This window comes from Triticum aestivum, chromosome 4D, assembly GCF_018294505.1.
Source record: "Triticum aestivum cultivar Chinese Spring chromosome 4D, IWGSC CS RefSeq v2.1, whole genome shotgun sequence".
In the NCBI taxonomy this organism is placed as follows: domain Eukaryota; kingdom Viridiplantae; phylum Streptophyta; class Magnoliopsida; order Poales; family Poaceae; genus Triticum; species Triticum aestivum.
In genome coordinates this window covers 90,563,483-90,576,518 of record NC_057805.1, presented here as the reverse complement: position 1 = coordinate 90,576,518, position 13,036 = coordinate 90,563,483, and positions in this window count along the sequence as shown.

Genomic DNA, 13,036 nt, shown 5'->3' with positions numbered 1-13,036 from the left:
AACAACGCTCACTGTTCATCAAGGGAAGGAGGCAGCAGGTTCGATCGGCTTCAGTTAGCAGCAGTAGCGAACGAAGGATCGCTCGATCGGGTTCAGTTAACAGCCATCGATCGATCGCTCGGGTTCAGTAACGCGTTGCCTATAGTGCAATCGCTCGGGTTCAGTTAGAGCGCAACGCCTCGCACACACGCACGTATGTGTACGAGAGAAACACGCATCGCTCGGCCCCCGACCACCCACCGTACCGGGAACTCCCCGATATTTTCCGCGCCCTCGCTTCTACCACGGTTTTTTCTATCATGGAAGCCCAAAGAATGTCATGCAGCTGCGTCTCCGGCCCGCCCAGGACGAAAAGCCCATTTTTATGTCATGATTTTTTGTCATAGAAGTAGGAGCCCACCACATCTATGATGATACCGGGTTTTGTCACAATTATCGTCATAGAAGTGTCATAAGTATGACAGAAAAAATTTCCGTTCGACCCAAAATGTCAAGGATGTGTCTTTTTTTTGTAGTGTAAACATATGGATCCAAATCAGTCCCTTACAAAGTAGCGCATAAACTAGGGTTTAAGCTTATGCCACTCTAGCAACCCATCATCTGATAACTACTCCACAATGCATTCCCTTAGGCCCAAATATGGTGAAGTGTCATGTTGTCGACGTTCACATAACATCACTGAGATGGTGCTGTTGAAGATGTTGATGGAGATTGGCCTCCCAAAGATAAGAGGGTTGTTGGTGATGACGATCGCTTTGATTTCCCCCTCCAGGAGGGAAGTTCCCCGGCAGAATCGCTCGGCCGGAGGGCAAAAGTGCTCCTGCCCAAGTTCTGCCTCGAGATGGTGGCGCTCCGTCCCGAAAGTCCTCCCTTTATTTTTCTAGGTCAAAAGATCTTATACCATAAGATGGGCACCGGAGGTGGGCTGGGCTGCCCACCACCCGCCATGGCGTGTCTGGGGGGCCTGGCGCGCCCTGGTGTCTTTTGGGCACTAGGCAGCCCCCCTCTGGTAGTTATTTGCTCCATATTTATTAAATATTCCAAAATAATTCTCCGTAAAATTTCATCTCATTTGGAGATGTGCAGAATAGATATCTCCAACGTAGCTTTTTCAGGTCCAGAATTCCAGCTGCAGGTATTCTCCCTTTTTGTGTAAACCTTGCACAGTATGAGAGAAAAGGCATCAGAATTACTCCATAAAGCATTATTATACATAAAAATATTATAAATAATAGTAGGAAAACATGATGCAAAATGGACGTATCATCATGCTTTGTTTCCCATTAAGATAAGGTAGATGTTTTTTCTTCTGGGCGTACAAGTCATCAACTGTTATTTCTCAGTAATTGTTTCCTTTATACCAAATTTTGCCTGTGGGGATATCAAAACTTCTGCTCGATTCTATTTCGACTTTGATTTTAGTTGAACTGCACAAAAGGAGCCAATGTGTTTAAGGCAAGTTGTGGCATTATTGGGCCCGATTGATCTTTCCACTTTGCAGAAAGAAGCAGTCATTGTTTGCTCTACATTACACAAGGAATGATCGAGAAGCTTTAGAGTATTAGTAGACGCTGGTGACATGACTAGTCTGCAGAGACTAAGGGAAACTCAACAACACGTGGAGTGCAAAATTCACACCACAAGGAAAGGTACGACCAAGTCAGTGCCCGACGCAGCTGTAACATACGAGGTCAGTATCTGAAGGAAATATGCCCTAGAGGCAATAATAAAGTTGTTATTTTGTATTTCCTTATTCATGATAAATGTTTATTATGAATGCTAGAATTGTATTGATCGGAAACCTTAATACATGTGTGAATACATAAACAAACACCATGTCCCTAGTGAGCCTCTACTAGACTAGCTCGTTGATCAAAGATGGTTAAGGTTTCCTAACCATTGACATGAGTTGTCATTTGATAACGGAATCACATCATTAGGAGAATGATGTGATGGAAAAGACCCATCTGTTAGCTTAGCATAATGATCGTTCAGTTTTATTGTTGTTGCTTTCTTCATGTCAAATACATATTCCTTCGACTATGAGATTATGCAACTCCCGGATACCGGAGGAATGCCTTGTGTGCTATCAAATCTCACAACATAACTGGGTGATTATAAAGATGCTCTACAGGTATCTCCGAAGGTGTTTGTTGAGTTGGCATAGATCGAGATTAGGATTTGTCACTCTGAGTATCAGAGAGGTATCTCTGGGCCCTCTTGGCAATACACACCATAAGCTTGCAAGCAAACGACTAAGTAGTTAGTCACGAGGTGATGTATTACGGAACGAGTAAAGAGACTTGCCGGTAATGAGATTGAACTAGGTATAAAGATACCGACGATCGAATCTCGGGCAAGTAACATACCGATGGACAAAGGGAATTACGTATGTTGTCATAACGGTTCGACCGATAAAGGTCTTCGTAGAATATGTAGGAGCCAATATGGGCATACAGGTTCTGCTATTGGTTATTGACCGGAGAGGGGTCTCGGTCATGTCTACATAATTCTCGAACCCGTAGGGTCCGCACACTTAACGTTCGATGACGATATAGTATTTTATGAGTTATGTGATTTGGTGACCGATTGTTGTTAGGAGTCCCAGATGAGATCACGAACATGAAGAGGAGTCTCGAAATGGTCGACAGGTAAAGATTGATATATAGGACGATGGTATTCGGACACCGGAAGTGTTTCAGGGGGTACCGGGTACTTATCGGGTCACCGGAAGGGGTTTCGGCCATCCCCGGCAAAAGATATGGGACTTATGGGCCAAGAGGGGAAACGCACCAGCCACAAGGGGCTGGTGCGGCCCCCATATGGGCCGGCCTAAGTAGGAGAAGGAAAGGGGAGAAGGGAAAGGAATGTGTGGATTAGGATTCCCACTTCCTTCCCTCTCCCCCCTCTTTCCTTCCCCCTTGGGGAAACATGGCAGGGGGGCGCAGGGGACGGCAGGACCCCTAGGGGGCCGGGGGCCAGCCCTAGGGTGCGCCCTGGACTGTACCCTCCCCCTCCCACCTATGTATATGTGGTAAGGGGCCGCCTAACACACACCAGATCAATTGTTAGCCCTGTGCGGCGCCCCCCTCCATCGTTTACACCCCCGGTCATATTTTCATAGTGCTTAGGCGAAGCCCTGCGGAGATCACTTCACCATCACCGTCACCATGCCCTCGTGCTGACGGAACTCATTTACTACCTCGACGTCTTGCTGGATCAAGAAGGCGAGGGACGTCACCGAACTGAATGTGTGAAGAATGCGGAGGTGCCATGCGTTCGGTACTTGATCGGTTGATGTGCGAAGAAGTTTGACTACATCAACCGCGTTATGAAATGCTTCCGCTTACGGTCTATGAGGGTACGTAGACACACTCTCCCCTCACTGCTATGCATCTCCATGGATAGATCATTTTGTGTGCGTAGAATATTTTTTTGTTTTCCATGCAACGTTTCCCTACAGTATCGGCCTTCATCCACGTGATCGTGCTTTGTTATGTTGTGATACTTATATTGTTGTATTGTTTTGAATAAATGTTTAATTGAAGCTATTGTATTGCTATCTTTTCCTGTTAAGATAATGAAGATGATTATATTTGTGAGTGTATGTTTAATCAACTAGTATCACTATTATATTCATCACACTTTTTCTGTATTTATGCAGACATGGATGCTCAGCTTGATTTAAGTGGAACTGCACAAAATCATATGGTTTATGTCCTCCATAATACTTCATCATGCACAATACATCGAATGGTTCTCTAATCATTCGTTGTCACCTTGAGCCACCGGACTATCTACTTGAAGGGAGCTGCCAATGTCTTCAAGGCCCTGCAACATATAAATACAAAATCCACCATCCTACGCAAGACATTGTTTGATTTTAGTGGAACTGCACAAAAAGATAAGCTGGTTAATCTGGCTCCATGTGCCATTTCAATGTGCAAACTGATGACAATCCCTGCCCGTTCCACAATCATAGGCATTACATATTTTGAATGGGAAAATCTTGTCAAAGTTTAATCATTGATGTTAGCAAGAAGACATTCGTTTGATATTTTGGAATTGGAAAACCTTGTCCAATTTTGCTCATTGATGTTAGCTAGAAGACATGCATTTGATATTTTTGGAATGGGACGCCCTTTGCCGCGAGCAGCGTCGATCATTTTTTCCTATTCATGTGTTCAGTTCAGAAGTAAATATCGACTCTGATGAGATGCATAATCATGAATGTTGACTTAAGTAGGGTATTTTAAGAGTTTGTTCTGAATGTTTTCTTTGAAATGCGAGGCCTTGTGTGTTTGGTTACAAAGTTGAGCTTGGAATGCTGTGGCATGCGGCATCACGAGCTGCTCACCGTGCCTCCTGAGAATAATGCTTCGTATTATTTTGCATGTTGATCTAATGCTAGTGATTTGCATGTTAAGAACATCATCCTCTTCTGTTGTTTCTGTGCTTAATAAGTTCATCGTCTTATTTTTCATGCATAGCCTATACGGCAATTCGGGTAGGCTAGAGGTGAAACCATATGATCTTCCGACCAAATCATCATCTTACTGATTCATGCCGGCTCACTCTCTCGAAGGTGCTCATAGGGGTCCGATGATCCTGTCTTCCTGAATGAGCAGCGGACACTGTATCAGACCATCCGTAGGGCCCGCGAGGCCCTCTCCGTCGTCCTTCGAGTTGTTGCGCTCGCCATGGCGCCGCCGTCTCATGTTGTCAACATGGTTAACGAACATGAGGAATCGGGAGATGACTTTACTTGGAGAGGATGAAAGTAGGGACCCACCAGGGCCATAGTTGTACGTACGCAAGTGCCTCCTTATTATATACAACTATATTTTTTTTCCTCTGGTTTCCTAACATCACGGTCCCACACCATTGTCAACCTATATAGTCAATAAACGAGAGAATTGCACAAGGAGCGTCCGACGGTTGGGACCTAGCAACTCGAGCAGTATTTGTTTTTTGAGGTGTGAGCAGAGTTTTTCTTGAGTGATATTTTTGTTGTTGTTCAGAGCGAGCAGGGTATCAACTGGGCGGGCTGCTACCTCTTGAGCATTGCGTTGGTTTTCCCTTGAAGAGGAAAGGGTGATGCAGTAAAGTAGCGTAAGTATTTCCCTTAGTTTTTGAGAACCAAGGTATCAATCCAGTAGGAGATCACGCACGAGTCCCTCACACCTACACAAACAAATAAGAACCTCGCAACCAACGCGGGGGTTGTCAATCCCTCAACGGTCACTTACGAGAGTGAGATCTGATAGATATGATAAGATAATATTTTTGGTATTTTTATGATAAAGAGAAATAAAGATGCAAAGTAAAATAAAAGGCAATAAAAATAACTAAGTGTTGGAAGATTAATATGATGGAGAATAGACCACGGGGGCCATAGGTTTCACTAGTGGCTTCTCTCAAGAGCATAAGTATTACAGTGGGTAAACAAATTACTTTCGAGCAATTGATAGCATTGAGCATAGGTATGAGAATATCTAGGTATGATCATGTATATAGGCATCACGTCCGCGACAAGTAGACCGAAACGATTCTGCATCTACTACTATTACTCCACACATCGACCGCTATCCAGCATGCATCTAGAGTATTAAGTTCAAAAGAACAGAGTAATGCTTTAAGTAAGATGACATGATGTAGAGGGATAAACTCATGCAATGTGATATAAACCCCATCTTTTTATCCTCGATGGCAATAATACAATACGTGTCGTTTCCCCTACTGTCACTGGGATCAAGCACCACAAGATTGAACCCAAAGCTAAGCACTTCTCCTATTGCAAGAAAGATCAATCTAATAGGCCAAACCAAACTGATAATTCGAAGAGACTTGCAAAGATAACCAATCATACATAAAAGAATTCAGAGGAGATTCAAATATTGTTCATAGATAATCTTGATCATAAACCCACAATTCATCGGATCTCGACAAACACAGCGCAAGAGAAGATTACCTTGAATAGATATCCAAGAAGATCGAGGAGAACTTTGTATTGAGATCCAAAGAGAGAGAAGAAGCCATCTAGCTAATAACTATGGACCCAAAGGTCTGAGGTAAACTACTCACACATCATCGGAGAGGCCATGGTGTTGATGTAGAAGCCCTCCATGATCAATGCCCCCTCCGGCGGAGCGCCGAAGAAGGCCCCAAGATGGGATCTCACGGGTATAGAAGGTTGCGGTGGTGGAAATAGGTTTTTGGCTCCTTATCTGCTAGTTTGGGGGTACATAGGTATATATAGGAGGAAGAAGTACGTCGGTGGAGCAACGTGGGCCCCACGAGGGTGGAGGGCGCGCCTGGGGGGGTAGGCGCGCCCCCTGCCTCATGCTCTCCTCGTTGATTGCTTTGCGTAGACTCCAAGTCCTCTGGATCACGTTTGTTCCGAAAATCACGTTCCCGAAGGTTTCATTCCGTTTGGACTCCGTTTGATATCTTTTTCCTTCGAAACACTGAAATAGGCAAAAAAACAGCAATTTGGGCTGGGCCTCCCGTTAATAGGTTAGTGCCAAAAATAATATAAAAGTGTATAATAAAGCCCATAAAACATCCAAAACAGAATATAATATAGCATGGAACAATAAAAAATTATAGATACGTTGGAGACGTATCAAGCATCCCCAAGCTTAATTCCTGCTCGTCCTCGAGTAGGTAAATGATAAAAACTGAATTTTTGATGTGGAATGCTACTTAGCATAATTTTCAATGTAATTCTCTTATTTGTGGTATGAATATTCATATCCGAAAGATTCAAGATAAAAGTTTAATATTGACATAAAAATAATAATACTTCAAGCATACTAACTAAGCAATTATGTCTTCTCAATATAACATGGTCAAAGAAAGTTATCCCTACAAAATCATATAGTCTGGCTATGCTCTATCTTCACCACACAAAGTATTTAAATCATGCACAACCCCGATGACATGCCAAGCCATTGTTTCATACTTTTGGTGTTCTCAAACTTTTTCAATCTTCACACAATACATGAGCGTGAGCCATGGACATAGCACTATATGTGGAATAGAATGGTGGTTGTGGAGAAGACAAAAAGGAGAAGATAGTCTCACATCAACTAGGCGTATCAACGGGCTATGGAGATGCCCATCAATAGATATCAATGTGAGTGAGTAGGGATTGCCATGCAACGGATGCACTAGAGCTATAAGTATATGAAAGCTTAACAAAAGAAACTAAGTGGGTGTGCAACCAACTCGCTTGCTCACGAAGACCTAGGGCATTTTGAGGAAGCCCATCATTGGAATATACAAGCCAAGTTTTATAATGAAAACTTCCCACTAGTATATGAAAGTAATATCATAGGAGACTCTCTATCATGAAGATCATGGTGCTACTTTGAAGCACAAGTGTGGAAAAAGGATAGTAGCATTGTGCCTTCTCTCTTTTTCTCTCATTTTTTTGGGCCTTTTCTCTTTTTTAATGGCCTCTTTTTTCCTTTTTTTTTATTTTCGTCCGGAGTCTCATCCCGACTTGTGGGGGAATCATAGTCTCCATCATCCTTTCCTCACTTGGGACAATGCTCTAATAATGATGATCATCACACTTTTATTACTTACAACTCAACAATTACAACTCAATACTTAGAAAAAAATATGACTCTATGTGAATGCCTCCGGCAGTGTACCGGGATATGCTATGAATCAAGAGTGACATGTATGAAAGAATTATGAACGGTGGCTTTGCCACAAATACGATGCCAACAACATGATCATGCAAAGCAATATGACAATGATGGAGCGTGTCATAGTAAACGGAATGGTGGTAAGTTGCATGGCAATATATCTCGGAATGGATATGGAAATGCCATGATAGGTAGGTATGGTGGATGTTTTGAGGAAGGTATATGGTGGGTGTATGATACCGGTGAAAAGTGCGCGGTATTAGAGAGGCTAGCATGGTGGAAGGATGGAAAGTGCGTATAATTCATGGACTCAACATTAGTCATAAAGAAATCATATACTTGTTGCAAAAATCTACAAGTTATCAAAGCAAAGTATTACGTGCATGCTCCTAGGTGGATAGATTGGTAGGAAAAGACCATCGCTCGTCCCCGACCGCCACTCATAAGGAAGACAATCAATAAATAAATCATGCTCCAACTTCATCACATAATGGTTCACCATACGCGCATGCTACGGGAATCACAAACTTTAACACAAGTATTCCTCAAATCGACAACTACTCAACTAGCATGACTCTAATATCACCATCTTCATATCTCAAAACAATTATCAAGCATCAAAACTTCTCATAGTATTCAACACACTCATAAGATTTTTTTTACTAATCTTGGATGCCTATCATAATTAAAGCAAATTGCCATGCTATTTTGTAGGACTCTAAAAATAATATAAGTGAAGCATGAGAGAACAATAGTTTCTATAAAACAAATCCACCACCGTGCTCTAAAAGATTTTAGTGAAGCACTAGAGCAAAAACTATATAGCTCAAAAGATATAAGTGAATCACATAGAGTATTCTAATAAATTCCGAATCATGTGTGTCTCTCTCAAAAGGTGTGTACAGCAAGGATGATTGTGGTAAACTAAAAAGCAAAGACTCAAATCATACAAGACGCTCAAAGCAAAACACATATCATGTGGTGAATAAAAATATAGCTCCAAGTAAAGTTACCGATGGACGAAGACGAAAGAGGGGATGCCTTCCGGGGCATCCCCAAGCTTTGGCTTTTGGGTGTCCTTAGATTATCTTGGGGTGCCATGGGAATCCCAAAGCTTAGGCTCTTGCCACTCCTTGTTCCATAATCCATCAAATCTTTTACCCAAAACTTGAAAACTTAACAGAAAATCTCGTAAGCTCCGTTAGCGAAAGAAAACAAAACACCACTTCAAGGTACTGTAATGAATTCATTCATTATTTATATTGGTGTTAAACCTACTGTATTCCAACTTCTCTATGGTGTATAAGCTATTTTATTAGCCATAGATTCATCAAAATAAGCAATCAACACACGAAAAACAGAATCTGTCAAAAACAGAACAGTCAGTAGTAATCTGTAACTAACGCAAATTTTTGGAACTCAGAAAAAACTACCAAAATAGGGCAACCTAGACAATTTGTTTATTGATCTACTTCAATTGGAATCAGTATTTTAGCACGTTCTTGTGATTTTTAACAATTGTTTTCGTGAACGGAAAGTTTCTGGAAATTTCAGCAAGATCAAATAACTATCACCCAAGAAGATCCTATAGGTTTAACCTGGCACAAACACTAATTAAAACATAAAAACAAATCTAACCAGAGGCTAGATCAAAGATTTATTCCTAAACAAAAGCAAAAAGCAAAAAACTAAAATAAAATTAGGTTGCCTCCCAACAAGCGCTATCGTTTAACGCCCCTAGCTAGGCATAAAAGCAAGGATAGATCTAGGTATTGCCTTCTTTGGTAGGCAATCCATAAGTAGCTCTCATAATAGATTCATATGGTAATTTTATTTTCTTTCTAGGAAAGTGTTCCATGCCTTTCCTTCACGGAAATTGGCATCTAATATTTCCTTCCTTCATATCAATAATTGCACCAATCGTTCTAAGGAAAGGTCTACCAAGAATAATAGGACATGAAGGATTGCAATCTATATCAAGAACAATGAAATCTACGGGCACATAGTTACTATTTGCAACAATAAGAAAATCATTAATTCTTCCCACTCATCATAAAGTTTTCTAGGGATAGAAACTTCCAACTCAAGTTTATCTTCATAAGATTGCATCAAAGCATCAATGATATGTTTAGTAAAAGCTTTATTTTGACTATAAGCATGAGGAGAATTTAGCACGGATTGCAACAAGGAAATACAATCTATCAAATAGCAATTATAATAATTAAATTCCTTGAAATCCAAGATAGTGGGTTCATTAATATCTGAAGTGTTGATCTCTTCAATCCCACTTTTACCAATTCTTGCATCCAGATCTAAAAACTCCGAATTTTTGGGACGCCTTCTAGGTAAAGGTGACTCATCTCCAGTCCCATCATTATCAAGATTCATATTGCAAAACAAAGATTTAATAGGAGACACATCAATAAATTTTAGATCTTCATCTTTATTTTCATAGAAACTAGAAGAACACGCTTTCACAAAGCAATCTTTCTTAGCACGCATCCTAGCGGTTCTTTCTTTGCACTCATCAATGGAAATTCTCATGTCTTTGAGAGACTCATTGATATTATGCTTAGGTGGAATAGATCTAAGTTTCAAAGAATCAACATCAAGAGAAATTCTATCAACGTTCCTAGCCAATTCATCAACCTTAAGCAATTTTTCTTCAAGCAAAGCATTGAAATTCTTTTGCGAATTCATAAACTCCTTAACACTAGTCTCAAATTCAGAGGGCATCTTATTAAAATTTCCATAAGAATTGTTGTAGGAATTACCATAATTATTGGAGGAATTACTTGGGAACGGCCTAGGATTAAAGTTCCCTCTGTACGCGTTGTTACCAAAATTATTCCTACCAACAAAATTCACATCCATAGATTCATTATTATTCTCAATCAAAGTAGACAAAGGCATATTATTAGGATCAGAAGAAACACTTTTAGTAGAAAATAATTTCATAAGTTCATCCATCTTTCCACTCAAAACATTAATTTCTTCTATCTCATGAACTTTTTTATTAGTAGATCTTTCGGTGTGCCATTGAGAATAATTAACCATAATATTATCTAGGAGTTTAGTAGCTTATCCTAAAGTGATTTCCATAAAAGTGCCTCCCGCGGCCGAATCTAAAAGATTTCTAGAAGCAAAATTCAATCCAGCATAAATTTTTTGTATAATCATCCAAAGATTCAAACCATGTGTAGGGCAATTACGTATCATTAATTTCATCCTCTCCCAAGCTTGTGCAACATGTTCATGATCAAGTTGCTTAAAATTCATGATATCGTTTCTAAGAGAGGTGATTTTAGCGGGAGGAAAATACTTAGATATAAAAGCATCTTTGCACTTATTCCATGAATCAATACTATTTTTAGGCAAAGACGAAAACCAAACTTTAGGACGATCTCTAAGAGAAAAAGGAAATAGCTTCAATTTAACAATATCATTGTCCACATCTTTCTTCTTTTGCATATCACACAAAGCAACGGAGCTATTCAGATGGGTAGCGGCATCTTCACTAAGAAGGCCGGCGAATTGATCTTTCATGACAAGATTCAACAAAGTAGCATTAATTTCACAAGATTCAGCATCGGTAAGAGGAGCAATCGGAGTGCTAAGAAAATCATTGTTGTTGGTATTGGTAAAGTCACACAATTTAGTATTATCTTGAGCCATCGTGACAAGCAAGCAATGCAACACACGAGCAAACAAGAATCAAGCGAAAAAGAGGCGAATGGAAAAGAGAGGGCGAATAAAACGGCAAGGGTGAAGTGGGGGAGAGGAAAACGAGAGGCAAATGGCAAATAATGTAATGCGAGGGATAAGAGTTTGTGATGGGTACTTGGTATGTCTTGACTTGACTTGACTTGGCGCGAATTTCCCCGGCAACGGCGCCAGAAATCCTTCTTGCTACCTCTTGAGCACTGCGTTGGTTTTCCCTTGAAGAGGAAAGGGTGATGCAGTAAAGTAGCGTAAGTATTTCCCTCAGTTTTCGAGAACCAAGGTATCAATCCAGTAGGAGATCACGCGCGAGTCCCTCACACCTACACTAACAAATAAGAACCTCGGAACCAACGCGATAAAGGGGTTGTCAATCCCTCAATGGTCACTTACGAGAGTGAGATCTGATAGATATGATAAGGTAATATTTTTGGTATTTTTATGTTAAAGAGAAATAAAGTTGCAAAGTAAAATAAAAGGCAATAAAAATAACTAAGTGTTGGAAGATTAATATGATGGAGAATAGACCCGGGGGCCATAGGTTTCACTAGTGGCTTCTCTCAAGAGCATAAGTATTATGGTGGGTAAACGAATTACTGTCGAGCAATTGATAGAATTGATCATAGTTATGAGAATATCTAGGCATGATCATGTATATAGGCATCACGTCCGCGCCAAGTAGACCAAAATGATTCTGCATCTACTACTATTACTCCACACATCGACCGCTATCCAGCATGCATCTAGAGTATTAAGTTCAAAAGAGCAAAGTAATGCTTTAAGTAAGATGACATGATGTATAGGGATAAACTCATGCAATATGATATAAACCCCATCTTTTTATCCTCGATGGCAACAATACAATATGTGTCGTTTCCCCTACTGTCACTGGGATCGAGCACCACAAGATTGAACCCAAAGCTAAGCACTTCTCCTATTGCAAGAAAGATCAATCTAGTAGGCCCAACCAAACTGATAATACGAAGAGACTTGCAAAGATAACCAATCATACATAAAAGAATTCAGAGGAGATTCAAATATTGTTCATAGATAATCTTGATCATAAACCCACAATTCATCGGATCTCGACAAACACACCGCAAAAGAAGATTACATCGAATAGATCTCCAAGAAGATCAAGGAGAACTTTGTATTGAGATCCAAAGAGAGAGAAGAAGCCATCTAGCTAATAAGTATGGACCTGAAGGTCTGAGGTAAACTACTCACACATCATCGGAGAGGCTATGGTGTTGATGTAGAAGCCCTCCGTGATCAATGCCCCCTCCGATGGAGCGCCGGAAAAGGCCCCAAGATGGGATCTCACGGGTACAGAAGGTTGCGGCGGTGGAAATAGGTTTTTGGCTCCTTATTTGGTAGTTTGGGGGTACGTAGGTATATATAGGAGGAAGAAGTACGTTGGTGGAGCAACATGGGCCCCACGAGGGTGGAGGGCGCGCCTGGGGGGGGGGGGGTAGCCGCGCCCCCTGCCTCGTGCTCTCCTCGTTGATTGCTTTGCGTAGACTCCAAGTCCTCTGGATCACGTTTGTTCCGAAAATCACGTTCCCGAAGGTTTCATTCCGTTTGGACTCCGTTTGATATCTTTTTCCTTCGAAACACTGAAATAGGCAAAAAAACAGCAATTTGGGTTGGGCCTCCAG